The sequence below is a fragment of the Mytilus galloprovincialis genome, chromosome 10 (assembly GCF_965363235.1).
Source record: "Mytilus galloprovincialis chromosome 10, xbMytGall1.hap1.1, whole genome shotgun sequence".
In the NCBI taxonomy this organism is placed as follows: domain Eukaryota; kingdom Metazoa; phylum Mollusca; class Bivalvia; order Mytilida; family Mytilidae; genus Mytilus; species Mytilus galloprovincialis.
This window is the reverse complement of record NC_134847.1, coordinates 10327989-10354318: the sequence shown is the minus strand read 5'-3', so window position 1 is coordinate 10354318 and position 26330 is coordinate 10327989. Positions and strand designations below refer to the sequence as shown.

The following is a 26330-nucleotide window of genomic DNA, read 5'->3' as shown; positions in this document are numbered from 1 at the left end:
GCACCATGCCCAGAAAGAAAAAATGTCCTTCTCTACAAAAATATCTCTATCAATCATATTTTCTCATTTATAATTACCAAATTTGTGTCAGGAATGCACGCATAAATGGAATGTTTTAGCTTTTTAAGTTCAAAATGTTTCAGTATTCATCTGTTTGGTAATCTGAATTTTGGTGAAAATTGACAATTTTTGACTAAAATTATTTTATTAAAGAAAAAAAAACGCACGACTTTCTTTTTATTTTCTGAATATATAGAATGTGGTCTTTCAAAATTTGTCAATGACATGTCATGGTATTGTTGGTCTTGGGAGATAAACAGATTTAAAATTTTAAAGTTTTTGAAATTTTTCATTTTCGAATTTTAACACATTTTTAAATGGTTGCTATGGAAACAAACCATTTAGTAAATTCAAAATTTTAACGTTTTTGTATAGTTTGGGGTTGTGTTTGTCAATACTGTAAATATACATATTGTTTGTATTGATTAACTTTATTTCTATGGTTCTTTAAAATCCATTATATTTCAATTTTCAAAGGCTACTTATGGACGTATTTAGGCAAAATTTTGTAAGGATGGTTTCCATGGCAACCAAAGTTGAAAAGAAAAAATTAATACAGAAAACTTATTTTCATACCATACCTTCATCATAAACAAAATATAAAGACATTTGAAGAGGGGTCATGAATCGCCCATCAACAGGAACCTGCATGATTCTTACAAAGACCGGTACTTAAATGGTATTTGATTTCGACCGCTATGAATGAAAAATGAATAAGAGTATTTATTAAAAAAAACAGTACCAACAGAAGTGTAGCAAAGAGACAATAACAATCAAAACGAAGGAGTTAACAAAGACTCACAAAACCAAAGGACATTTACATCAACAGTTATGAATAATAATTAAGAAACAACACGAACTCCACTAAAAACCGGGGGTGAAATCAGGTGCTCCGGAAGGGTAGGCATTTCCTGCACCGCATACGGCACCCGTCGTGTTATTTCTTTGTTCAGTTCGGTAATGATGGAAGGTTATTATGACTGAGGAAGAATATCAGATATGATTTCTGACACCCTTTTGTCATAATGGTCAATCAGCTCATGATGGCGACCGTAATATTTCTTGAGTGATGACCTTAATTTGATTGATTCATAGCCCTGTCTAAGCAACTTTTGAGAAAGCAGTATTTCTCGTTAAACAAAATCAACGTACTTTGAGCTTGCTTTAGAGTAACGTATCAATTGAGAAACATTTACTTCATATGCTGGTGCCGCTGGGATGTTGCTACACAGAAATGGAAATTTGACTAGAGGAAAATTAAAATCATCGCGTTTTTCATAAATTTTGGTATTCAACCTACCATCAGAAGCAATTTCGAGAAAAAGGTCTTAATATGAAGCAGATTTATCTGTGTCGGTATTATCTTTGATTTCAATTTCACTTGGATATATTAAATGTAAGTGATCACTGAATCTATTATTATTAAGAGACAGTACATCATCAATATACCGAAAAAGAGAAATTTAAACTTAATCAGTATGGAAAGGACTTTTTTCTAACCAACCCATACCATCAGGAATACAGTGAATCATCGTATGCTCAAAAGGTGTGTCCTTAGATGGTCCCATATTTCTTTAAAGCCATCATATAATACTCAAGCATGTGTATGTTAGGTGGTCTAATATATCTCTATAAATATGTGTCTTCTCTCAATAAATATAATTATTTATAATTTAGCACTCTAACTGCCCGAGTTTCGATTAAACATTTCAAAAACTGTTCCAGTAGGACACTTAACTTAATACGCAACAGTACTGTACCGATGTTCAAATTCATAAATCGATCTAGTGTATAAATCAAGATGACATCGAAACACACAGGGAATTGCTTGAACTGTAAAGTACTCAGAAACATGTTTTAGCCCACCACATTCTGTAAATGTCTGGCTTATATCCAGAGCATGTAATTCGATGGTTGTCGTTTGCGTCTCTTAGTAACATAGTTTTTGTGTCATATCTGGGTTTTTTATATTCACCTTACTCTCCAGATTTTCACATTATTGAAGGCATACAGTAGCCCATTGTTGCACATAAATCCACGATATTTGGAATCGGGTGGATAGTTGTCTCATTGGTAATACTTTAAAAAAAAAAATTATATATTGTCATTTATTACAACCACTACATAGTGTATATTGTATTGTGTGTTATTATTAACCTGTTTATTCACAAATGGTGTTTTATTGAAAAATTATTTAAATAAATACCAAAATTTGATTGTGATTTTAGTGATACAATGTAATCGATATATGTTTGCGAAACTCAAGTCATAGTGCAACTTTTAACTCAAAACATCAATTACTGTTTATTTTAATTCATGATACACTGTATTCTTATTGGAAAATAACAAACAAATATCAATGTTATTATATTCATTCATTAGAAAATTTGAATTTCACTAAGTATCTCCCACTACTGTCACAAAAGAAACCGTACGGTTCATTATGATTATGCCAAAGACATTTTTGATTTTGAAGTCCATCCTCTTCACTTAGCAATACTTTACTATACTGTCCATCTTTAGATATTACTATTATTCTTTGAGACCTCCAATCTGCTACAATAACGTTGCCATATGTATCTGTACAAAGTCCATGTGGTCCTAATAAATCTTTCGCAAATTTCCAGATTTGTACGCCTGATTCATCAACACAGTATACTGATTTATCCTCATAGTCAGTATAGATAACTCTGGTATGACAGTACACAAGGTACTCTAGGTATGATTTATTTTTCACTCGTATTGACTTGAGTTTATTTCCTTCCAAGTTTATAATGCGGATTTCATCTTTATCCAAACCAACAGCAAGAGAATTATTGAAGAATGATAATCCTATGCATGCTTTGTCTAATGTGATTAGTTTGGTTACTGTTTCTGTTTCCATATTGAAGATTTTTATATCGTTCCTATCGGGAAAAGTTATGGCAATATTATCTTGGTCGATCTGTGTAACACTGAAAGGCTTATCAGATATTGGTAACTGTTTCTGAAGTCTACCATCAGAAGAAAGTAGGTTGACTTTACCTTTTTCTTCAACCACTAAAACTCTTTCGTTTGTCAGGCAAATCATGTCACTGATCAATTTCCCAATGTTAATCTTTGTTTTTGTAAAGATATTCATTGTCATTTTGTGTATGTTAGATTGTTCTCGTGATTTTACTTGCGCTGTGCTGTACCTATGTGTTACTCTTCTCTTGGTTCTATCCGATTTAACCACTTCCACATCTCCAAAGTTTTTAAGTGATTTTAGTTCGCTGAGTATCTTTTCTGTCTCACCATTTCGCTTAATTTGGATGTCAACTTGACTACCCTTCTTATTGCTTTCCACATCTTCAACATATTGGCGATATTGATGTACTTTTTGTTCAATAATATGTATCCATAAAAAGGATTGTAGTTTCGACCTACGTATTGTGCCTGCGTGCAAATCAACTTGCATTTTCTTTACCTCTTTCTTTTTTTCTTCAATTTCACCTATAAAACCCTTCAGTTCTGATTTCTCCCGATCCCATATAGTATCAGCTTCCTTGCACAGCGTCTTCTCTAGTTGCTCTAAATGTCGATTTATTTCCCTCCTAGTATTACGGATTGATTCTGTAATGCTTTCATATTGGTCTTCCCCTTTCGTTATATTTCTTGATTTTTCATTTGCCATTTTATTAAAGAAACGAAGGATTGAGGTAATTTCTTTATCTACAGATTCTTTTGAATTTTCGATCTTGGTTTCATCCACTACTCTTGATAAACTTTTTATTCCAGCACATTTTGAATGATGAATTGAAATACATTCATGACAACAAGGCATTAAATGACTGGGACAGTACTTGTTTAACACTTCCCCATGAGCGTCACATTCTGTTTTTACAGAGCTAACGTGATGTTTATATTTCTTATAGGTTTGTATATCGATGGTCGTGTGATCACCTGTAGAATAACTTCTTTTATGATGACTAAAACATGTTGAACATAATCCTTCATCACAGTTGTAACACCAGTTGTCAGCTGTAGTACTTACTTTATCTTGTTTACAAGGTCCACATCGTACAGGTTTACTTGATTCCATGATCTAAATATAAGAATAATAAAGTCAGTTGTTTATTGTAGATGCTTATTTTTCAAATTTCATTTAAAATGTAGTTTAAAACCAACCCCCACTTCCTTGTCTATACTATAGAAAATCTACAGCTTGAATATTGTTTTGATACTTGCTTTTTACTGAACATCCCATGTTGACCTCTAAATTTCATGTATCATATTTTGTGTCGTTGGTTTGCTGTCTCATTGAATTGTTCGAACTATTAAGGATGTTCTACGCTTCGCCAGTAACACTGCATTTGCCACCATCAGTTTGGTAATTGACGGTGACAACTCTTCAGTTCTGTCATTCGTTTAGTGGATCTCACTGAACCGATTTTGATTTACTAAAGTATGCGAAATGTTTTCATTTTACAGGTCTACATAACCACATTTATTTTTTATATGAACCATACACATAGACCTACAGCTGGTCATTTGGGTTTAGTGGCCATACTCTGTTTTGTCTATCTTCATGTATAGAAGCATGCAGTTTGTTTGTTTGTTTGGTCAAAGACTCAAAATTTGAGCATAGTGTAAAAATTGGACAAATTATACCAGTAACCTATCTTTTGTCTTTTTTGTCAAAAATATGTTTAATATTTGTTGATATTCAAAAATGTATTGAATAAGCATGGCTGCTGTATATGATTTTTATAGTCAAAACTGATGTCTTTTTACCATTGCTGCATACAAATAATTTACCAAACATAAGACAATAAAGAAATTTTCATTCCTTTTAATTATTAATTACAGACAGAAAACTTTATCCTAAGATTCAAAATATTACAGTTTGAAGCACTGAACGGTGAACCTGGAAATATGATATATGTTGGGTTATTTGTTGCCATAGCAATGGTTTATCTTAACAAAAAAAACATGATTTTCAGTACTTTTTTGTGAATTTTTTACTTTAAATCATGATTGAATAGACCACAATTATTACTAAATGTTTAATACAGTTTAATTTTTTATTGTCAATTGCATACACTATTTTTTAAGAAGAGTACATGTCCGTTTTCAACCGTTTTTGTATAACTTAAACGCCAAACATTTTAGAAAATTATTTTAAAAGCAAGGTCGTTACTTTACGCATACATTCCGGCGTGTTTGAAACTTTTGTTTTAATCCTATCTCTTTTAAATAAAAAATTGACAATATATGACAATATGAAAATGCTTCAAATTCAATTACTTCTATTTTTAGTAGCTTTGAAAATTCATCGTTTGACAGATAAATGAGTGTCTGGACAGGGTATTGGGAGCATCGGAGATAGAGGCGGGAGAAAAGAGAGAGGGGGAAAAGGGAGAAGGGGGAGAAGGGGCTTGAGGAAGGAGAGAAGGGGCCGGATAAAGGAGAAAAGGGTATAAAAGGAGACAAAAATGTGTATTAAATTAAAAATTATTAAAATTTAGTAGGAAAACAATTATTAAATAAATGAGTGAATCGAAAGATTCAAGAAAGTGGTAATAAAAAGTAAAACAACAAAAAAAAACCAAAACGACTTCGACGATCTCAAAAACATGTTTAACTAGCCGCAATTTTGCGCCTGTCTCAAGTCAGGAGCCTCAGGCCTTTGTTATTCTTGTATGATTTTTAATTTTACTCTTTTCCTAGGGAGATATTGAGGTCCCTGTAATAAAATCATCATAAGGACCATAACTTATATATAACATAAACTTCGACAATTAAACCATATGTCTTTGACGAAAGATGTGTACAGCAGTCAGCACTAAAAATCTCTAAATAAATGTCATTAAGAAATTCTAGCTTTGGATCCATCCAATCAATTTATAATAGAAATTTAATGGGCAGAAAACGGCATAAAAAATGTTTAACCCTTGCTCTTTATTTATATATAAAGGCAACAGTAGTATACCGCTGTTCAAAAATCGTAAATCCATAGACAAAAAAAAATCGGAGCAACAAACCAAAACCGAGGGAAACGCATTAAATATAAGAGGAGAACAACGACACAACATTAAAATGTAACACACACAGAAACGGACTAAGCATTAAACAAAATCCTATGAGAATAATAAATATAACATCAAAACCAAATACATGAATTTGGGATAGATAATTACCATGACACGTCTTATAGAAATGTGAATTCACACTCAAAAATAAGAGAAAACAAACGACACAACGTTAAAATGTAACACACACAGAAACGAACTATTATATAACAATGGCCATATTCCTGACTTGGTACAGGACATTTTAAAGGAAAGAAAAAATGATGGGTTGAACCTGGTTTTGTGGCATGCCAAACCTCCCTCTTTTATGGCCATCTGAAATATAACATTAAGATGTCAACACAAAATTACAGGAATACAATATAAATAAATTGGAAAACACAATTGACAAGGAAACACACGAATAATAGCTAACAAAAGGCAACATGTTTAAAATTTTAATACGCCAGAAGTGCATATTGTCCACACATGACCTACTAGTGACGCCCAGATACAAAAGATTGAAAGTCGAAACAAGTACAAAGTTGAATAGCATCGAGGACCAAAAGTTCAAAAAAGTTGTTCCAAAAACGGCGAGGGTTTTCTGTTAGGTACCAGAACATCCCTATTATTTAGAATAATTTATACTTTTGCAAACAGTAATTTTTTTAAAATGACTATACAAAAGATATATGATAAAACTGAAGTATAAACTAACTACAGGAAACAACCGAAATACCTTACATAACCCGACAAATGCAACACCCAAAATAGGCACATCCGAATAAGTTTAAACCTCAACGCCAAGTGACGTCATATTTGAAATTGTAAAAAATGACAAAAAAAAATTGAATTTGTAAAACAGATCATCAAAAAATGAAAAATGAACCAATATAAATTTGAGTGCTACGCCTCTGAATTTTATACTTTAAGAATTAATAGGGAAACGGCGTGCATCAGAGTTAAGTTGGGGACACACATTCACGATTTTTACTGCCGTCCTTTACAGGACTATTTCCGATTAAAATTTGTCAAATATCGAAAATATGGGAGGTTGCATTGGAATGTCCCTCCTAGATGGGAATTTGTATGCGTCTGATCACGTTGCAGGCATATTTCACCCTATCTGTCTATTAATGTATCTCTTTTAAGCGCATCTACTCCTGAACAACTGAATGGATATTGAAGAAATATTTATATGAGAAAGTTCTCAATCTAAGAGGGGAGATACTCGTTACTTTAATAGTATGGCATTATTAATCTTCTTAACGAAATTATTCCTGAATGTTTTATTGATTTTAATGAAATGTAAATCGGAAAAGGTAAGGGAGAGATAAAAGGGAAGGAGAAGGGAGAAGGAGGGCGGAAGAAGAGAGAAGAGGGTCGGGAGCAGAGAAACCTACCCCCTGTCCAGCCCCTCATAAATATGTAAGTCACGTGCATTGATTTCGTAATGATAGATGCAATGGATTACCGGTCGCTAAATTAATCATTTCATGGTTGTTGTCAATGCAAAAATACCAAATTTGATAAAAACAAATATATAACAAGAATTAAAATAGTAGCTTGTGCTAATTTTCAAATAACCGGTATTCCAACAAAGAATGTTTATTCAACCAGCAAATAATTGAAGGTAAAACAAATAACCAATGATCATTGATGAAGCTCGGAGTTTCTATCATAAAATGTTGCTTGATTTACTGAATTATGACTTACTTTTAAAAATTGTGAAACATTTATGTAAAAATAAAAAACCTCCAAATTTAACACATCCACTGATCTGTATGAATGGCAAAAATCATTTACCCTCACGTTTTTCAAAATGTTGACCTACAATGAACAAAAAGGAAATAAGAATATGATATACATCAAATATTTGATGACATCTGGTGAGCAGCTGTCAAACAACAATCAGTATAGTTCGCATATTTACCTTCTTTTATAGAGGCATTTAAATTTTAAATTAAATGAAAGGTTTTAAATATGTGCATTCTTTTTATAATGACAGATTTATGTTTTCTGTAAATACATGAAATAAACTCATCATAGATACCAGGATTAAAATTTAATATAAACGTCAGACGCGCGTTTCTTCTTCAAAAGACTCATCAGTGACGCTCCAACTAAAAAATATTTTAAATACTAAATAAAGTACAAAGTTGAAGAGCATTGAGACAAAAAAATTCCTAAAAGTTTTGACAAATACAGCTAAGGTAATCTATTCCTGAGGTAGAAAAGCCTTAGTATTTCAAAAATGTTTGTTAACTGTTAATTTATCATTATGAACCATCTATAATACTAAAATTACGAGGTCCAATTTGTCAGCCGTCATCATGTAAAAACGACGAATCAAAGAATTCAACTTTATATATAACTAATATAGTACAAAGGTGTAGATGAAAAATTACACCACTCCAGGCCCTTTTGTTTTCCACGTAATTAATATTGCCAATAATTAAGAAGTTCCGGGTCGAGTCCGATACCGATACCGATAGTATATTCACCTGTTACCTATTATCTTATCTGTACGTTCCGCATCTGACAGGCGCACCAACAAACGGTGTATTCAGGATTAATATGCTATATACACGGGTCATAATCACAGGGTTGATACTACTAAATTGTCGAATCGTTACCTATTGTAGTATTTTAATCAGTAAGACTTTCTAAGATAACAATACGAATACTAAAAATCTGGACTAAAAATAAGGCATATAGGTACAGTTTTCAATTTGTTAGCGGGCATGACGTAAAACAGCGAATCAAAGAATTCAACTTTATTTATAACTAATATAGGACAATGCTGTTGATTAAAAAATACTCCATTCCAGGACCTTTTGTTTTCCAAATAATTAATATTACCAATAATTGATAAGTTCCAGTTCGACGGGTTCAAACAGAAAGATTTGAAAGCAGAGAAAACTGTGTATCTTATAATCGGCATGACTTTATCAGATGAAAATACTAATACTAAAATAATGCTTGCGCATAGTTATATACTTTAATTCAGTCACGGACCCGCGATATCACGGGTGTGTTCTAGTGATATATAAAGAGACCCTTCAAAAACAGTTACAGTGTGTAAACTGCCTTTGACTATTGTTAGTCCGTCCAAACATCTGTCAACCAATGTGTGTATTATTAGTTACATAGTTACGAAGCTCGAATCCCTATATGGAATTTACTGACCCCATATATACCGTATTAGGTCAATAGCACACTATGTAACGAATTTATCTTACCGATTATCTTAACGTGTGAAATTTAGACTAGTGTCCTATCAAAATGAGCAAGTCTTCAATACTGTTAGCATTATAAGAAACTACTTCCATGGATCATACAAAAAAGATACCAACAATAACAACTTGTTAGGTTTAAATGTGTTTTATGAATTTATTTCATCATCCCTTTCTTTACGATTTTTTCTCAGTACTGTTTTGTTTTAATAAAGGGCCGTAACACTACTACTAGCCTTGTATGAAATAAACCCCGCTTCCCACTACCTTATAAGGAATATAAAGGGACGTAACTCCACTACTAACCGTGTATGATATAAGCCCCGGCCCCCTACTAACCTAATATAAAATATACACGGTCTCCACGAGGGCTCTTTTAACCAATCACATTCATAGAAATGTATAGGAGGTAAGATAATATGATATATTCTTATCACTTGGCGTTCGTATTCGTCCTAATTTATTTCCTCCCTAAAACTGCTACACTAATTTCAACAATACGTTGACTGAATAATCATAGGTATGCTATATGGACTCTTCAACCATAATTGCGAGAGAAATTGTTGACAAGGTCAACTCTAGATCTATTACAATAGATTTATTGTATCTACGATGCAGTTATTTGTAAGAGATATTGCCTTTCGGTGAAGATAATTGCACTGACATTTATAGGGAAATTGTTAGAAAATTGATCAGAGCTTTTATACCATAGTTTAGCAATTGACTCCTTCTTGTACTATATACCTTGAGTGATGTTTTCTTCAATTTGATTTTTTTTTTTTTGTTATTTTCACTTAATGTTGACACTACAGGTGCAACTTTTGAAGTAGAGTCTACTCACGCTTGTTGTGCAGTTGAGCGTTTCCTTGGTTTTGAGAAGGGCTGGTGTCGTTTTTTTACTTTTCATTTTTTTTTGGCGTTAGCATTGTTAGTTTGTTTTCGACTTTAGAGTTTTGACATTCTGATGGTGTTGGTGTTTTTTTATTGGCGTCATATTTAGTAACATGCGTGTTTTGAAGACTGGATGCTAAACTTTCTTTTTGTTATTTGGAAACCTTAACAATAAGTTCAATAAAACTGTACTTGGAAAACAAATATAATAATGTTACGTTTACCTTGCTGATGGTAATGTGTCAAGCTGCTAATACAGATGTAAAGGTAAGTTCCCACAACAACGGTTACAAAATTCCTTCACACGTAAATCTCTGTGTAGTGTATGTTTCTTTACATAGTATGTTTAATTACGAAAATAAACGTTCACTATAGAAACTTAACATTAAGACTGAAGGTCACTTGAATTGCGTAATTAAATTTGTCAAAATAATTACCATGAAGTAGGTCAAGGTTTCATACGTCATTATATGTGACACTCAAATAAAATATATATTATAGTATTGTTGTCATTAGGCTTATGAAATAAGATATACTAGAACTAAACAATGATCTGTTTAACTTATATATAGAGCGATAACCATCTATCTTAAGCATTTATTCGGGATTTGTTTTTTTTAAATTTGAAGATATATTGCAAACATTATATTGCATTTGATTGATCTAATAAATCAATACCTCATGCAATTGATAAAAGAAACACGTATAAATATCATGCAAAATCTATAACGATATATTATACAGATTGGGAATAGAGTAATACAATATCTTCTGAGATGTTCGATGTCTGATTTACATTGACATTTTGACTGAAAAAAGTTTTGCATGATAGAAGACTTACATGTATGTATATTATATCTCGCTGTTCTCTATGAGCCTATGCTCCATCTTAAACACCTTACCTTGAACTATATTGATTTACTTTAAGTTTATAAATTGTGACTTGGACGGATAGCTCTCTCATTTGCACTCATACCATATCTTCATATATCTATATATTGTTATTCAACATAAGACTTGCACTCTGTCGACGCATCATTTTGCCTTCATGCAAATCCTTTTTTACATGTACCTTGGTGTATATCTTCTTATTGTATTTATTATAATTGTATATCCGTAAACTTCTTTTTTATGAATAAAGAAACATCATTATCAGAAATTAGTAATATATGGAAATTAAATAAGATGAGTTGTTTCGTAAGCTTCCAAACAGTTAAATTATATAAATGATGCACACAACCAAAAACCTTTAAGGTAGATCATAAGTAAATATTGTTTGAGACAGAATTTTCTTATACTTATCCAAAATGAAGAATTTACTATGCTCTTTTCAAAAATATAATAAAAAGTATGGGTCACGGTGCTATTTTTCAAGCTATGAGTCGTTGCAAATTGTCTAAATTTGGTAAGATTGTTCATGGAAAAACACATTTGTGTGCATAAAAAAAAATCTGTGAAATCGAATTTTGAAATAAATTGTGAAAAGATAGGTTTTGTAATATATTTTAAGAAAATAAAAATAAAAAATAATGTCACCGAACTTGTTCTCTTGCTATAAGTAAAAGGAAAAAAAATTCCCAATCAGTCCAGTATAAATTTTTTATCAAAAGAGTTATCTTCCCTTAAATGGCTCACTTGAAAAAAATGATTCTAAAAGCAAAATCAATTATATTTGTTTAAATATTTTGAATTATACAATAAATTACCAAGTTTTCTTTATAGAATTTAACAGTCTAACCTTTAAATTGCAAATCTGTCTTCAAATTTGCAGATTTAGTCAAATAACTAGACCGATTTTTTACTGTGATTGTACAATCCAAGATGGCGGTATACCATGTATCTACTTTAACTACATGTACATCTTGAACACATTGCAGGTAAAACGACGGCAAATATAAACTGACGAATTAACTCTATAAATACTTCGGACTTCCAAAATTAGACAAGAAATTGCGATTAAATTTTTAGTTAATGCATTTGAATAAATAGAAATTCAATTTATATATTGAAATGATAAAGTTTTGATTTGTCTCTTTTTATGCTGTATTTGTTACAACCTGCTGTTGAATATATGTCTTGTTTGCATTTTCGTGATACATAATTAAAAGATGGAAATTTATACAATCATACATGTACAACCAATAGGATTTGACATTCTATTTCTCTATTTAACTGATTACAAGGACAACACAGAAACTTTTACAAAGCAATAACACTCGTCCGGAAAAAAAATTGTTTGTTGCCGAAATATGTTTATAATTGTAAACTTTTTATGCAGTCTTTACATAAATTGTCATGGCGTAAAATATTCATATTCCAATGCATTGTGACCTATAAATAATGGAGATATTGTGCAACATATATGAACCTTGTTGAACCTTTACTTTATCAAGTAAAGACATAATTATGTATCATGGAAAAATTTGGTATATCGCTGTCGAGAATTTTATTGCTGTTATGATACAATAACCACCAGAAATTCGACAATTCTTTGATTATGTTGGTTTAGAATCATGAAGCAAATAAGATAAACAATAATTGTACTTATCTGTATTGCGTATACGTTTTGTTCACTTATATCCAATGTATGTATAGAATCAGCCCTGTATATTTGATATTATATACTATAAAATACTATTGACAATAGAATAAAGTTCAAAGATATAACAGAAGAACAAATAATGTTATATCGACTTTGAAAAAAAAGTAAAATAAAAAAAAATGATTTCCTAGGAAAATTTTAACTGGAAAGTCAAAAGCTCAAAAAAAAAATTATCAAAACAAAATCAAAACAACTGTCATATTCCTGAATTGTTACAGGCATTTTCTTCTGTAAACTTATGTAATATCATTCTCGCCATTTAGTTCTGGCTTTGTCTAGTAATCTATTGTGCATGTAATAAATTATACTTTAATTTTCTATTGGCTTTCGAAATACTTTACTATACAAATGTGCAGTTGTTCTAAAATTGATTAATCTTTCAAAATATCGGATGATATCGATTTACGTGCTAACAACACGAACTTGAACAGTTGATTCTGAACTGACATTGGACTAAACGTTCACATTCATGTTTTACGAAGCCAAATGAATTATACCCAATGTTATAAGCCTGTATTCCAGTGGTTGTCGTTGGTTGTTGTCTGTTGTATTTGCCTCTGGTTGATTGTTTTTAGCATATATCAAACCATTGGCTTTCCCATTAAATTATTACATTTGTTAACTTCTTTACCCTTTGTTTTTATCTGATAACAGTCTCATTTACAAGCATGTCACATCTTCTTGTTTTAATACATGTGTAGTGAATGAAAATCAAGTGCTCTCTAAGAACTCAATTAATTTGGCATGATAGTTTGTAATAAATATAACCTGATCATTTCATAGAGGTTCGAACGTAAAACTCTCCGTTCTTTACATCTATGCTATGATCATACAAAAATCGGCAAGTGATATAGTGAATGTAACACAGTATTCAACGAAACACTATTTGGAAGATAACAAATGGCTGGAAAAAATCATATCCAGTTAAATTGATGGTTAAAATCAAGTTCACTAAGCAAGCCCTAAAACGCATATAATTGATATATTGAAACAAGAACTTCCCTACAATTATTTAAACTGAAGGCAAAAATTTCGAGAAAAGCAATTGTCATTTATTATACAGGAGTATCAAATAATTCCACATTTTGTGACTATGTTGAACGCATCTATCCCATCGAACTAGAGATTAAGGATACTACAGATACAGTTAAGTTGGCCTCATATCTTGACTTACACCTAGAAATTGACAATGAGGGTTGGTTGAATACAAAACTTTTCAGTTTTCAGCTTTACAATTGTGAACATTCCATTTTTAAGTAGCAACATTCCAACAGCACCTGCATACGGGGTAAATACATTTGTGTACCTCCTAGTTGATACGATATTCCCGTGTTTGTATTTCCAATCATAACTTTTTTTGATATGTTCTTTTGATTGTTCTATGTTTCTGGTTTTGTTTTTTGTCTTTTTTTTTTTTTTTTTTTTTTTTTTTTTGAGAAGAGGGGGTCCGATTGTAATGTTATTTTTTTAAATGAATTATAAGTTTCTATTTTGGTGCTCAATAGTTTATGCTTTTCATAAGCAGACGATAATGGTGAATAACTTCAGCACTTTGTGAATGCCACTTATATAACTACAAGTTGCGCTATTGAGAAAGATGAAGAATAACTAGTCTAAGATTGAAATATTGACAAATTTTCAACTAATGACTGAACATCAAATGACTTCTTGAATGCCTTGCGCACGAGTTTGTTATTGGTGTTGTTTGATCACCAGTAAATGTTTTCTCTAATATCTTTATTCTTGAATTAGTTTTCGTTCAAGTACATTGACCATGGACTTTTAAATAGAGTAGAAATTGAATGGAATTGCATCTTTTTTTTTTCGCACTCACCATTTTGTTTATGCAACGTCCACGACAACGTAATGATAACACCCATTATTTATACAATGTTGTATGATGTCAGAGGAGTAAAATTACCAGATTTAGTTGACACGTGAAATTGTTATTTTTTTGGGGGTTTCACTGAGAAATCCGGGTAATTTATTACAACCAATATAACAATATATAATTGAACCAGTCAGAAAGGTGTAAAAGATGTTTATTTAATACTTTTGGTTTAGAATTGTTTGATTGGTAAACACTGTGTGCATTTAAATTGATACAATATTGAAGAATTAGGAATAATGAAGCCATATATAGTTTTGATTATATAGAATTGAAAAGCAGTTCTGTATATCATTCTGTCAAGCACCCTACAATATCAGAGTATATTTGATTGTATATATGTCAAAGTGATTAAAATTTTTGTGTAATTACACAAAAGTCTCTAAAAACATGTTATACAATATGCATTATTGACAATGTTTAAGGCAAAAAGTCTAATGGAAATAAATAAGCAGAATAAAAACAAAAATCACACTTTGTTAGCAATATCCGATGTTTTTGGTGGTGTATTTTGTTTTCTGTGGATAACAAATCAAACATGTCCATCTTTTATTAATATCATATTCAATTATTTTCGTGACATTTATAACAAAATTAACAAGTATTTAACCGTAATAATTCAGTTGTTTTATCTCATTATTTCGGTCACTTTTTTCCTTTGTCGGACTCCGAACACGAGCGGGTTATAATGTAATTTGTAGGTTATATGAAAATGCATATTCAAACATAATCAAAACACGTGTGAAAAGACAAATGCTGTATAAAACATTCAAAAATGTATGCTTACATTGTTCATAGAGCTGCAGTTTGCTAACGGCCACATCGAGTACATTTGCACTTTATCCAAAACCATCCGCCACAGAATTCTCCGCCGCATTTCCTAGCTACGCAATGTTTATAACATTTGATCTTCTATAATGGACACCCATAATCAGCATCAGCAACTATGTGTAAATTAATGAGCATAAAATGTGATTATTTTTCACATTGAATTTACAAAATAAAATTTAATTCTATATTACATTGAAGTAAATGCATTATTATAAATACTAGTAAATTGAATGCGAAGAGATATAAGTATGGAAATTAATAGTATCCATTTATGAAAATTTAGGGTCCATTCATGTGGTGCTTAGTAGATTAATATTTCAGCAGACAGTCAGTCGTTATTGCAATTGGTACTTATTTTGCACCAAACTGAGAGACTTGTTTTTGGTACTTTTAATATCCAAATTTATACAAACCATTCTCAAAGATAAATCAGTCTCGTGCTAAAATAAAAATGAAGATGGGGTATGATTGTCAATGAGACATCTCTCCACATATATAGACATAATCAGGACCATTAATAGTAACAAGATATATAAGTCATATAACGATGATACAGGAGTGTTACCTTCAACAGCTGCAAAGCATAACAAGGCAAACAAAAGAATCACAACTTTCAAGTTTAATAGTATAGGTCAATCTGAAATAAAATCCTGTAAAAGAGCAAAGAAGAATGTTTCCAAACATTAAAATAAAACGAAAATCAAAATGAAAAAAAAACAAATGATTGAATATAATGTATAACAGAATAGATTCAAATAATTGGAATAGTTGTATAATGACATGTTCAAATGCTATAATATAACAGTGAAATAACATACTTTATTAAAGATCGGCGCATTTGATTATATATGTAGTACGTGTCTGAGTGGTTTATATGAAACATATTTGAAAATAATTATTGTTCATATGAATAATAGAACAATACTACAGAGTGTAAAGTACCATCAAAATTCAACATTTGGTATAAAATAACTGTGTTGAATGGCTCTTTCCAATCAGTCTTTACGAATATTGTTTTATCGTGCTTAAAGTATGTCTATAATAAAAGAAGACAGACCGTTTGTTGATATTAAGCTGTTTTTGTGTACTGTCTGAAATTCATTTTTAGTTATTCGTTGTTGTTCTGAGGTTAACATGTCGAAAGTACCATTATATTACTTTTTATGATTTTATCTGTCCTGTGTGTTCTAGCATTTGTTTGTACTGTATTCCCGTCATGTTAAGTTGTCAATTTAGCGGTATCTTTATCATTGCCAGGGAGGTCTGGCTAACCACAAAACCAGTTTCCGACCACCCTTTTTATTTAAAATGTCCTGTATCGAGTCGGGAATAGGGTAGTTGTTATCTAATAGTTCGTTTCTATGTATGTTACGTTATGTTCTTCTCATATATGTTATGATGGTATGATACTAAACCCCTAACGGGAAGGATTGTGCCTGATATTCATATGATGAAATCATAATCTTTCAATCAGTTTAATTGAAGTCTAAAGCTGGCATGTCAGTTAACTGCTAGAAGTCTAATTTTATTTATGTATTATTGTCATTTTGTTTATTTTCTATGGTTTCTTCTTCTGACATCAGACTCGGACTTCTCTTGAACTGAATTTTAAATGTGCGTATTGTTATGCGTTTACTTTTCTACATTGGCTAGAGGTATAGGGGGAGGGTTGATATCTCATCAACATGTTTAACCCCGCCGCATTTTTGCGCCTGTCCAAAGTCAGGAGCCTCTGGCTTTTGTTAGTCTTGTATTATTTTAATTCTAGTTTCTTGTGTACAATTTGGAAATTAGTATTGCGTTCATTGTCACTGAACTGGTATATATTTGTTTTGGGGGCCAGCTGGAGGACGCCTCCGGGTGCGGCAATTTCTCGCTACATTGAAGACCTGTCGGTGACCTTTGCTGTTGTTTTTTCTATGGTCGGGTTGTTGTCTCTTTGATACATTCCCCATTTCCATTCTCAATTTTATGTTGCATTGTCTTTTGTTTTTGTTGCACTTCGATCCTGCTCCACATGTGGAACCTATCGTGTTGCTTATGTTTTTACAAATCCGGTAATTATTCTAACTAGGTAGGTCACATTCATAAAAAGGGGAAAGGTATTATAGTTACGACATAAGGAACATGTCCGATATCGTCTGTGAAACGGTTATTCCATAATGGTCAACCAACTCGTGATGGCGACCGTAAAATTTACTAAGGGATGATTTCAACTTCACCATTTTGAACTCTTGGTTTAATAGCTTCCTTGTGAGTAGCAATCCTCTATACTGTTGACTTTATTGAATATATATCTTTTTAAAAAATATATTTCTTACTGTTTTGTTCAGATCCAACATTTCGCAGGTAATGTTTTAGTCTTGTTGCATTTTATTGCAAACGTTTGTCAATCAACCGTGTGCAACAGCTAAGATCTAGAGGAGGCGAAAGATACCAAGGAGTAATGTTTGATATTCAGTGGTTGTCGTTTGTTGATGTAGTTCAAACGTGCTTCTGGATTCTCGTTTTTCTATAGATTAGACCGTTGGTTTTTCTGCTTGAATGATTTTACACAAGTCGTTTTGGGGGACCTTTATACTTGCTGTTTGGTGTTCAATTTATTAATTTTGACTTAGAGTGGGAAATGTTTTTTGGCACTCAAACCACATCTTCTTATATCTACTTTAAAACATCATAGCTAAACAGAAAACGACTAAAGACAAACAAGTCCACAAAGCTCTGAAAAATAAGCAATTATTTGCAACAAGTTCTAACCAAAAACTGTAATAATTTGTACAAAAGATTATTTTTATATCATACTGTGGGGACTGGTTTGATACAAATCTAAATATTTTAAAATGTAATGGTTGTTGTAAATCTTTAAAGAAATAAAAAGCTCTAATTCATTCTTACATACTGAAAAAAATAACTTTCTTGCTTTGGCAATTTTTCGTCTGTCGTAAGGTAACTGCAGATGTACAAGTAAAAACATTATACAATTATAGCCTTTGTATGAGGTCGATACGAGGTTATATCGACCTTAGAGAAGCATTTTGACTGAGGATGAAGTCCGAGTAAATACAAATGTTCATGTGATCAAATTTTAACGAATCACAAATCCTTAAAAATATTCGATCAATAATATAGTGTTATATTATATCCGATTAACAGCGATACAACGGAAACTGCTACACATCTTACGGTGTTTTTGTGATATGAAAATGTACATTTTTCATGTAACTAAATTGTGTTTAAAATATGTCAGTTGCGTGGCTGATTTATTGAAAACAAAATAGTATCTAATATAAAAAGAAGATGTTGTATAATTGCCAATGAGACATCTCTCAACAAGAGCCAACATGGCACATAAATTGACAACTATAGGTCATCTTGTGACCTTCTACAATAAACAAAGCCCATTTAAGTTCTGTTCTGGAAACATAAGTCATGGATTCAGTAAATCCATTAATCATAGGAATTGTCAAACTGATCAATTGAAAACAAACTGGCAATAACATGGCAAAAAACATAAAAAGACGAAAAAACAAACAACATATTTAAATTATAGATATCTAAAAACATTGATGATTATTATTTTTTTAATGGATTCATACAAAATTTTGACATTAAGTATGCAGTACTTACGTACTCGACATATATATGATGTGTTTGTATCATTCGATTGAACATTTTTCAGTTGAGATTTTCGTGGTAAAAGGGAGATCATCGAATTTGAGATGAATATTTTTAAGTTTGCGGGGACAAAATCAGATTAAATGAAGATATATAGCTAATTCTCATAAAACCATGCAGGTACAAATATTACAGAGAAAATCGGTGTGTGTAATAAAACTAATACAAATGATTAGTTCTCTTCATACCGTTAACAGCATATATTAACCAATACAAAATGATGTTGAATAATCCAAGTCTTGGAAGATAATTTTAAAGTTGGTATTGTTGATGAATATTCAAAATATTTTTTTCAATACAACTGACTTTCAAACTGTAGAAACGAGTTCACAAAATTTCATTCAATCCTGTCGAGTTCATTTGTCAAATATTTGTTATTTAAACTACAATAAAAATTATTTTAAATCAGTACCCATTGTTGACTGTAGCAAACTTGCATACTATTGAGATGCGTAAAGGATTTATTGTTCTCCATTTAATTATGCCGTTTGGATACAAAATCAAATGTTAAAATCTGTTGTCTCGTATGTATTTCTATAGACGCAAAAGGTAAATGTTGCTATGAACAACTTGCTACCGGTTTTGTGGTTCATTATTTCCTTGTAAGTACATATATTTTAGTATCATCATCTATGGATTGTTAGTTAAACATCACGTAAGTTTTACTTGTTCTTTATTTCGTTCTTTGTTATTTATTTATATTGATATGAATTAAGAAAGGTAAATATTTAGAAATCTAAAGCATGTTTAAACTTTCTTTATTACCATACGTGTTTTCTAATCATTAAACGTTTTTCTTTCTACAGAGCTTACAATTGCAAAATTTTGAGATGAAAACAAACGTCTTTTTCTTTGGATTGTTGATAGTTTTGCTCTTTCAACATGCCCAAGGTAATAAGAATAGATTTTTGTACATCGTTAACAGTATGTTTTCAAAATACATAATTGATCAATCAACTGTCAAATGTAAAAATGTTTTCTTTCGTCGAATATTTGAATTTACAATTTATTGAAACTTGTATTAACTTGTCTCGGAAAGATTTTTATTCTATCTTTTTTCGTACATTTCACCTTCTAGTATCATATCTGAAGATTGAAATCAAATTTACTATTTTTACAAATTTATACAGATAAAACGAGGTACAAAATGAATAATGATACTTTTATATGTTTCATGTAACGTTTAAATAAAAGTTAACTTTTTTATGATTTTGATACGTTTTGAACCTTTAGTTTCGTGTGTGTGAAATTGATCATATCAAAATCGCCGTGCTAAAATAGCACCATTAATGATTTCATATAATAATAATAATAATAATAATAATAATAATAATAATAATAATAATAATAATAATAATAATAATAATAATAATAATAATAATAATAATAATAATAATAATAATAATAATAATAATAATAATAAAAAAAAATAATAATAATAGTAAAAATATTAATAAAAGTAATGAAAATAATATTAATATTAATAAGCATGTCATGAATATCATTCCAGTTATAAGTGGATCAAATGGGTGTCCATATGATCAAAACGAATGTAATGCTTACTGTCATAATATTGGCTGTCATCGTGGTGGGTACTGCGGCGGTATGATGATATTGAAAATAACATGTACATGCTTAAGACCATGCTCTTAGAATAATCGTAAAAACCTATAATACAAAAATAGTTTCAGGTGAGTTTTTTTTATTAAAATTTAAATTAAAATTTTCAATTTGTAGTATATTCGTTTATTAATTTTGAGCACACTTAAGAATAGTGGACTAGATTCTCAAATTACATCTGTTATTGAATTTGAACACATGTACATCTTATATACAAATGCTTTTTACCGAACAAAAATGAAATACAAAAGATTTCTATGATTGAAATGATTCAAAGTACAATATGATTTGAATGTGATAAAAAAAAACTTTTAAAGAAAAAATCCAGTAACAGGTACATTGTAAGACTTGGACATTTCGTATTGAAAGCCAGGACAGAAAAAGTAAACATCGCAGGAATCATGAATATCATCACAGTAACATGTCCAATTCAAGTTACTGAAACGAATGTAGTGATATCTCCGTTACATTATTTCATGAAGTGGAAATTTACAATCATTGTAGCATATAGATAAGTTTTTTTTAGAGTAGCCCCGTTACCCAAGTTTTAGAGGAAGTTTGTATTGCTTAAAGCTGGGGTCTTATAAATTTACATCAGTACTTTACTGATGTAAACCAGTCGAAAATAAGATTCAGATATTAATCAAACGAATTTGGTTTTTTGGTCCCCAGTAACAGTATATATTTAAAGTACTGACATACTATTAGCTCTGATGACTCCTCGATCTGATAGTAGGCGAATACATTATACGTAGTTCAATTTCCCTGTAGACTGATACTTGGAGTTTTTTTGGGTTTATTTCAGTGTGAATATTTCATCCTGATTAAGGATAATTACATATTCAAATGGTTTATGAGAACAAAGAGGGTTGATCTGAAAAGGATAACTGTTAAAAGGGAAAGGTGTACGGCACTGTCTGAAATCTGAATAATGAATTCAATGAATGCTTCATTGTGATCAGACGTCATTGTGCACAAAAGGGTCAAACAGACACTCTCCCCACATAGTCCGTTTTTGATATCGAAGAAATCAAAGTGACTAAAGTTATGATATACATATGTGAACCTAGTGTGTGTATGTTGTACTCATTGGTTTACCCTTTTCCTTAAAATGCACAGCGTAAACTTCTCGTTTTTTTACACACTGTGTTTTCATAAATATAAAGAGATCAATGCGACAACTATCCAAAAAAAAATTTTAAAAAGTTAAAAAAAAAAGTGGATGTAAGCAATTATAGGCAACCATACGGCCTTCAACAATGAGAAATTGTGATTATTTGAATTTCGAATTCAAAAGACCAGATCTAATCTAGAACAGTTTCCCACTGTCAGCTTCCAAAAATGGAGTTTTTTCTTAAGTGTTGTATTGTCATTTTCATTTTTATTAATACATGTAATATCAACATCACAAACCTAATCTTGAGCTCTACAATTTTAGAATTGTTTAAAAATTTGAATGTGACGTCACTTTTGTGCATCGATCTCTTCCACTAATATATTATACGTTATTCGGCTATGCCTTTTTTATTTGCTGATTTAGGTTGTTTTACTTATTCGTTTTTATTCTGTAGTTAGTCACCCCTTCGGTGTTAATATGTATATCTATTTTATAGTCATTTTTATAAATTTACTGTTTGTAAAGGTATGAATTATTCCAAATACTAAGGATTTTCTTATCCCAGACAGATAACCTCAGCCATATTTGGCACAACTCTTTTGGTTCTAAATGCTCTTCAACTTTGTACTGGTTTAGCTTTTGACCTTTTTTATCTGTGCGTCACTAATGAGTCTTATGTGGACGAAGCTCATGTCTGATGTATTAAATTATAAGCCTAGTACCTTTTGATAGCTATTTTTTGTGTTTCTATGTCCTGTATGTTCCCCCATTTTTTGTATTGTAGTCCTGTCATGTAATGTTGTCATTTTAATGTTATATTTAACACTGCCATAAAAGTGGGAGGTTTGACTAACCATAAAACCAGGTTCAACTTACCGTTTTTTCTTAAAAAGTCATGAAAAAGTCAGAAAATGGGGATTGTTATATTATAGTTCGTTTCAGTGTGTGTTGCGTTTTAATGTTTCTGCTGTGTCGTTGTTCTCTTCTTATTTTTGGTTTGATTCCCTCAGTTTTAGTTTTTGAAATTCGAACAGCGGTAAACTACTGTTGGTTTTATTTACCATGGTTATCATTATGATATGATATGGTACAATATTTACCGATGGAAGATAATCGTTTAGCAATATAAACCATGTGCAAAACGTTAGAATTGCATACATTATAATACAATTAAAGCAATTGACAGCAATACATTGAATAATTGTGTTTTCTTTTTTTCTTTTAGGTACTTTGACATTACCAAGTTATATTGACTGTACGTCTTTCATATTATTTCAATGTAATACGACGCTTTTTATTGCAATGTTAACCTCACTACTACAATTGTATTGTAATTTTCAATTATCACTCAAGATCTACATGTTAATAATGAATTAGTGCTCACTTGAAATATAATTACTGTTTTATAACATAAAAATGCTTGTTTGTACGTATATAAACCAGTTGAGTAATTATACCTCAAGTCTTCTCTTTCGAGTAAAAGTAATGAAAGGGGTATCAATAGCCATTTTATTTAATATTTCTTCTTACTTCTGATTCTAAACTTGGTTACTACTTTAGGGTCATTTTACTATTATGTAGCCATGTAAATTGTTGAAATTTAAAAATCCGTAGATCTTATAAATGTGTGCACGGTGGGTATGGTTGTCCTGCGAGAAAACGTTCTGTGCTGGTGATTCGGTCCTGACGGGTGCTGGTGATCAATGAAAAAATGTAAACAAAGACGAAAATTATGATTTTTGACGTTTTCACTCATAAAAAATGGAAGAAAACAGTTGAGATTTTTCAATTTTGTTTCTTATGGGTTCCTATGTAAACCATTAAAAAGTTGACCTTCTAAACTGTTTCAGTAAGCGTAACACAAAAATAAAATCATTTTCAGAAAATCTCGAACTGAAAAAATTAAACAAAAATGCTCATAGAGTCCGCTTTCTATACCGCAATATACACGACAAAACTATTTTGTGAAAAAAATATTGCAATTTATTAAAATTTAGCATTTTCTCAATTTATTCATGTCCTGATACTGTGCTGGTGGGTCCTGTCATTGTGCTGGTGGGTCCTGATACGGTGCTGGTGATTTTGGATAAGAAGTTGGTCATATGTGAAACAAATGTTACAAAATCAATAAAATTGGGCAGACAATTGTTGTCAATAGGATCTATGACTCCTATTTTAGCTCTTGTGCATCCATTTGGCTGTTTAATATGTGTTTTCAAATGATCGTAACTTGTATTACATAATTACATAAAAGGGCAACATCTTTCGTCCAATATCAGATAACAATATATAGTATCTAAAATAAGAATAGTTTTATTAAGATATTAAATGCCCCTTACATTGACGCTTCAGCAATGATCAAAGCCCATGCCGCATAGACATGTTTGTTAGCGCTCCGCATACCCCTCCCCACTTCTACCCAACCAACCCTTCTCATTTCCTCCTTCATTGTTACAGTGGTGTACTAACACAACAATTTATCACATAAAATAATAACACAAAGACACACATTATTGAACAACGAATGCTCGCACGTACTGAAAGCTAGTTCAAAGCCGCATTTTCAACACAATGAATTGAACACAAGTTAAAAATTCCACGATACTATATAATTCATTTTATGTGTCAATTTGTTCGAAAAAAGTCGAAAAGAAGAGAGTTGTTTTAATGTCATGATTATCTGTCGCTTTCTAGATCTATGCTTAGCATGTATTTCAGATGACATGGACTCCTCACCCTGGTGACCCTGCTGCCTTTCATAACTTTATCCGTATACATATATTAATAGATAAACAAAAAGCTACAACTGGTATTTTTGTATTTTTAAAAAATGATTCGTTTTGACGAGAATATTTGTGGTGAATGGAAACTGTGAGGGTCAAAATCTTAAATTGTTTATAAATGTTGCTGGACCCAGTTTCGTTATCTGATCTGAATTTTCTGAAATGTGCAAAGTACAAAAAAACATGTAGATAGACATTTTGATTTTTTTTACTCGGTAAGTTTTGCCCTAATTGCTTGAACTTTTGCAATATTAAAGCCGATTTCAATGAGTGTGAAGACAAAGGGAATATCTTTGGTTATCTTGCTTGCTGAACAGAAAAGTCATTGTTAGGTTATGTAAACTACCCTACTTTAAGAGTAGACTAGTCTGACAAATGACACATCTTTCTGTAGGACCAGGCTACTTCGAAAGAAGGGTAGTATACCTTACCTAACAATGACTTCACGGTTTAGTTAACAAGCAAGCTAACCAAAGATATTACCTTTGCCTACATACTCAATGGAATCGGCTGTAACTAAAAACTCGAATACATTTTAACAGACAGTGGTCATGTTTGTTGATAAATATTATATTTTCTAGATTCACTCTTGATAAATCATTTGGTAACATTTGGTCAAGTAATTTCAGAAAAGATCTTTTTGTAATTGCGGACGCCAAGACAATAAATGAACCTCACACGATCACTCAACACAGGTGAGCTTATATATGATCTTATAGCGATTCGGGTTGATAACCAGTTGAAATTAAGCCAGTTTTTAGTGTGTGTAGATTTGTATTGTTTTAAACTGATCACAGAAGTCCCAACCGTGTTTATCAGCTATCTTAAGGATCTTATTCAGCTTTCGAAGTACTTCTTTCTCCTCGGAAATGATACTACTAACTTCTGTAACGTTGCCCAACTTTATACAGCTTTCAAAGGCGGAAAGTTTATCCAAGCGTTCGGAAGTAAACGAATGTTGAATCTTTATTCCTTCGCTCTTGAATGTGAATTCTGTTTGTTCGACACCGGTTTCCTTTGTACTTTTGCCGAAGGGGTCATAAACCATACACGAAAAGATAAACTATTAGTTTAAACATATTTATTTATAGTGGATTGGGAAACAAGTTTTGTAACTTATATTAATCCCTTTCCACTTGGCGGGTGCTAGTGCTGCCTTGTAGCGGCATTAGCCTACTTTCTTTCGAAATCTACAAGGGTGTCTTTAACGTGCAAGAGATGTGGCTCTCTTTTAACACGGGTCAGCCATTTATCGTCCTCTTCCAACGGACTATCATCGTTTCCTCAAGACCATACTCGCCAATGGTGTCAAGGGATAAAATATTGATCTAAGTACTTAATTTACATCTCTGAACCCCCACCCCCGGCTTGGTTTTTTAATGAGGGTGTCTAAAAATGGTCGATTACAGACAGCCGAGTACGCATTTTACTTTCCAGGCGTGTTTACGTTGATTGTTAAAGTCCTGAAAACGGATAGATGGAAACAAAAATGTTTGATATATCTGGCTTTAGATTCAGTTTTTTTAAATATAAATTAAGGCTACATTTTAATATAATAATACTTAGAATTTACAATATAAAAAAATGCAGAAAAA

General features: G+C 31.4%; 2 long non-coding RNA genes across 2 annotated transcripts; one reads left to right on the top strand and one right to left on the bottom strand.

Annotated features, from left to right (window-relative positions):
- Nucleotides 1–2353: 2353 nt before the first annotated feature.
- Nucleotides 2354–10624, bottom strand: LOC143049809 (uncharacterized). The gene is made up of 3 exons (XR_012970319.1): nt 10444–10624; nt 7809–7922; nt 2354–4126 (listed from the first exon to the last, which is right to left on the bottom strand). It is a non-coding gene; the product is annotated as an uncharacterized LOC143049809 (long non-coding RNA).
- On the top strand, nt 10223–20779 carry LOC143049810 (uncharacterized). The gene is made up of 3 exons (XR_012970320.1): nt 10223–10486; nt 20022–20106; nt 20726–20779. It is a non-coding gene; the product is annotated as an uncharacterized LOC143049810 (long non-coding RNA).
- The last annotated feature ends 5551 nt before the right edge of the window (nt 20780–26330 follow it).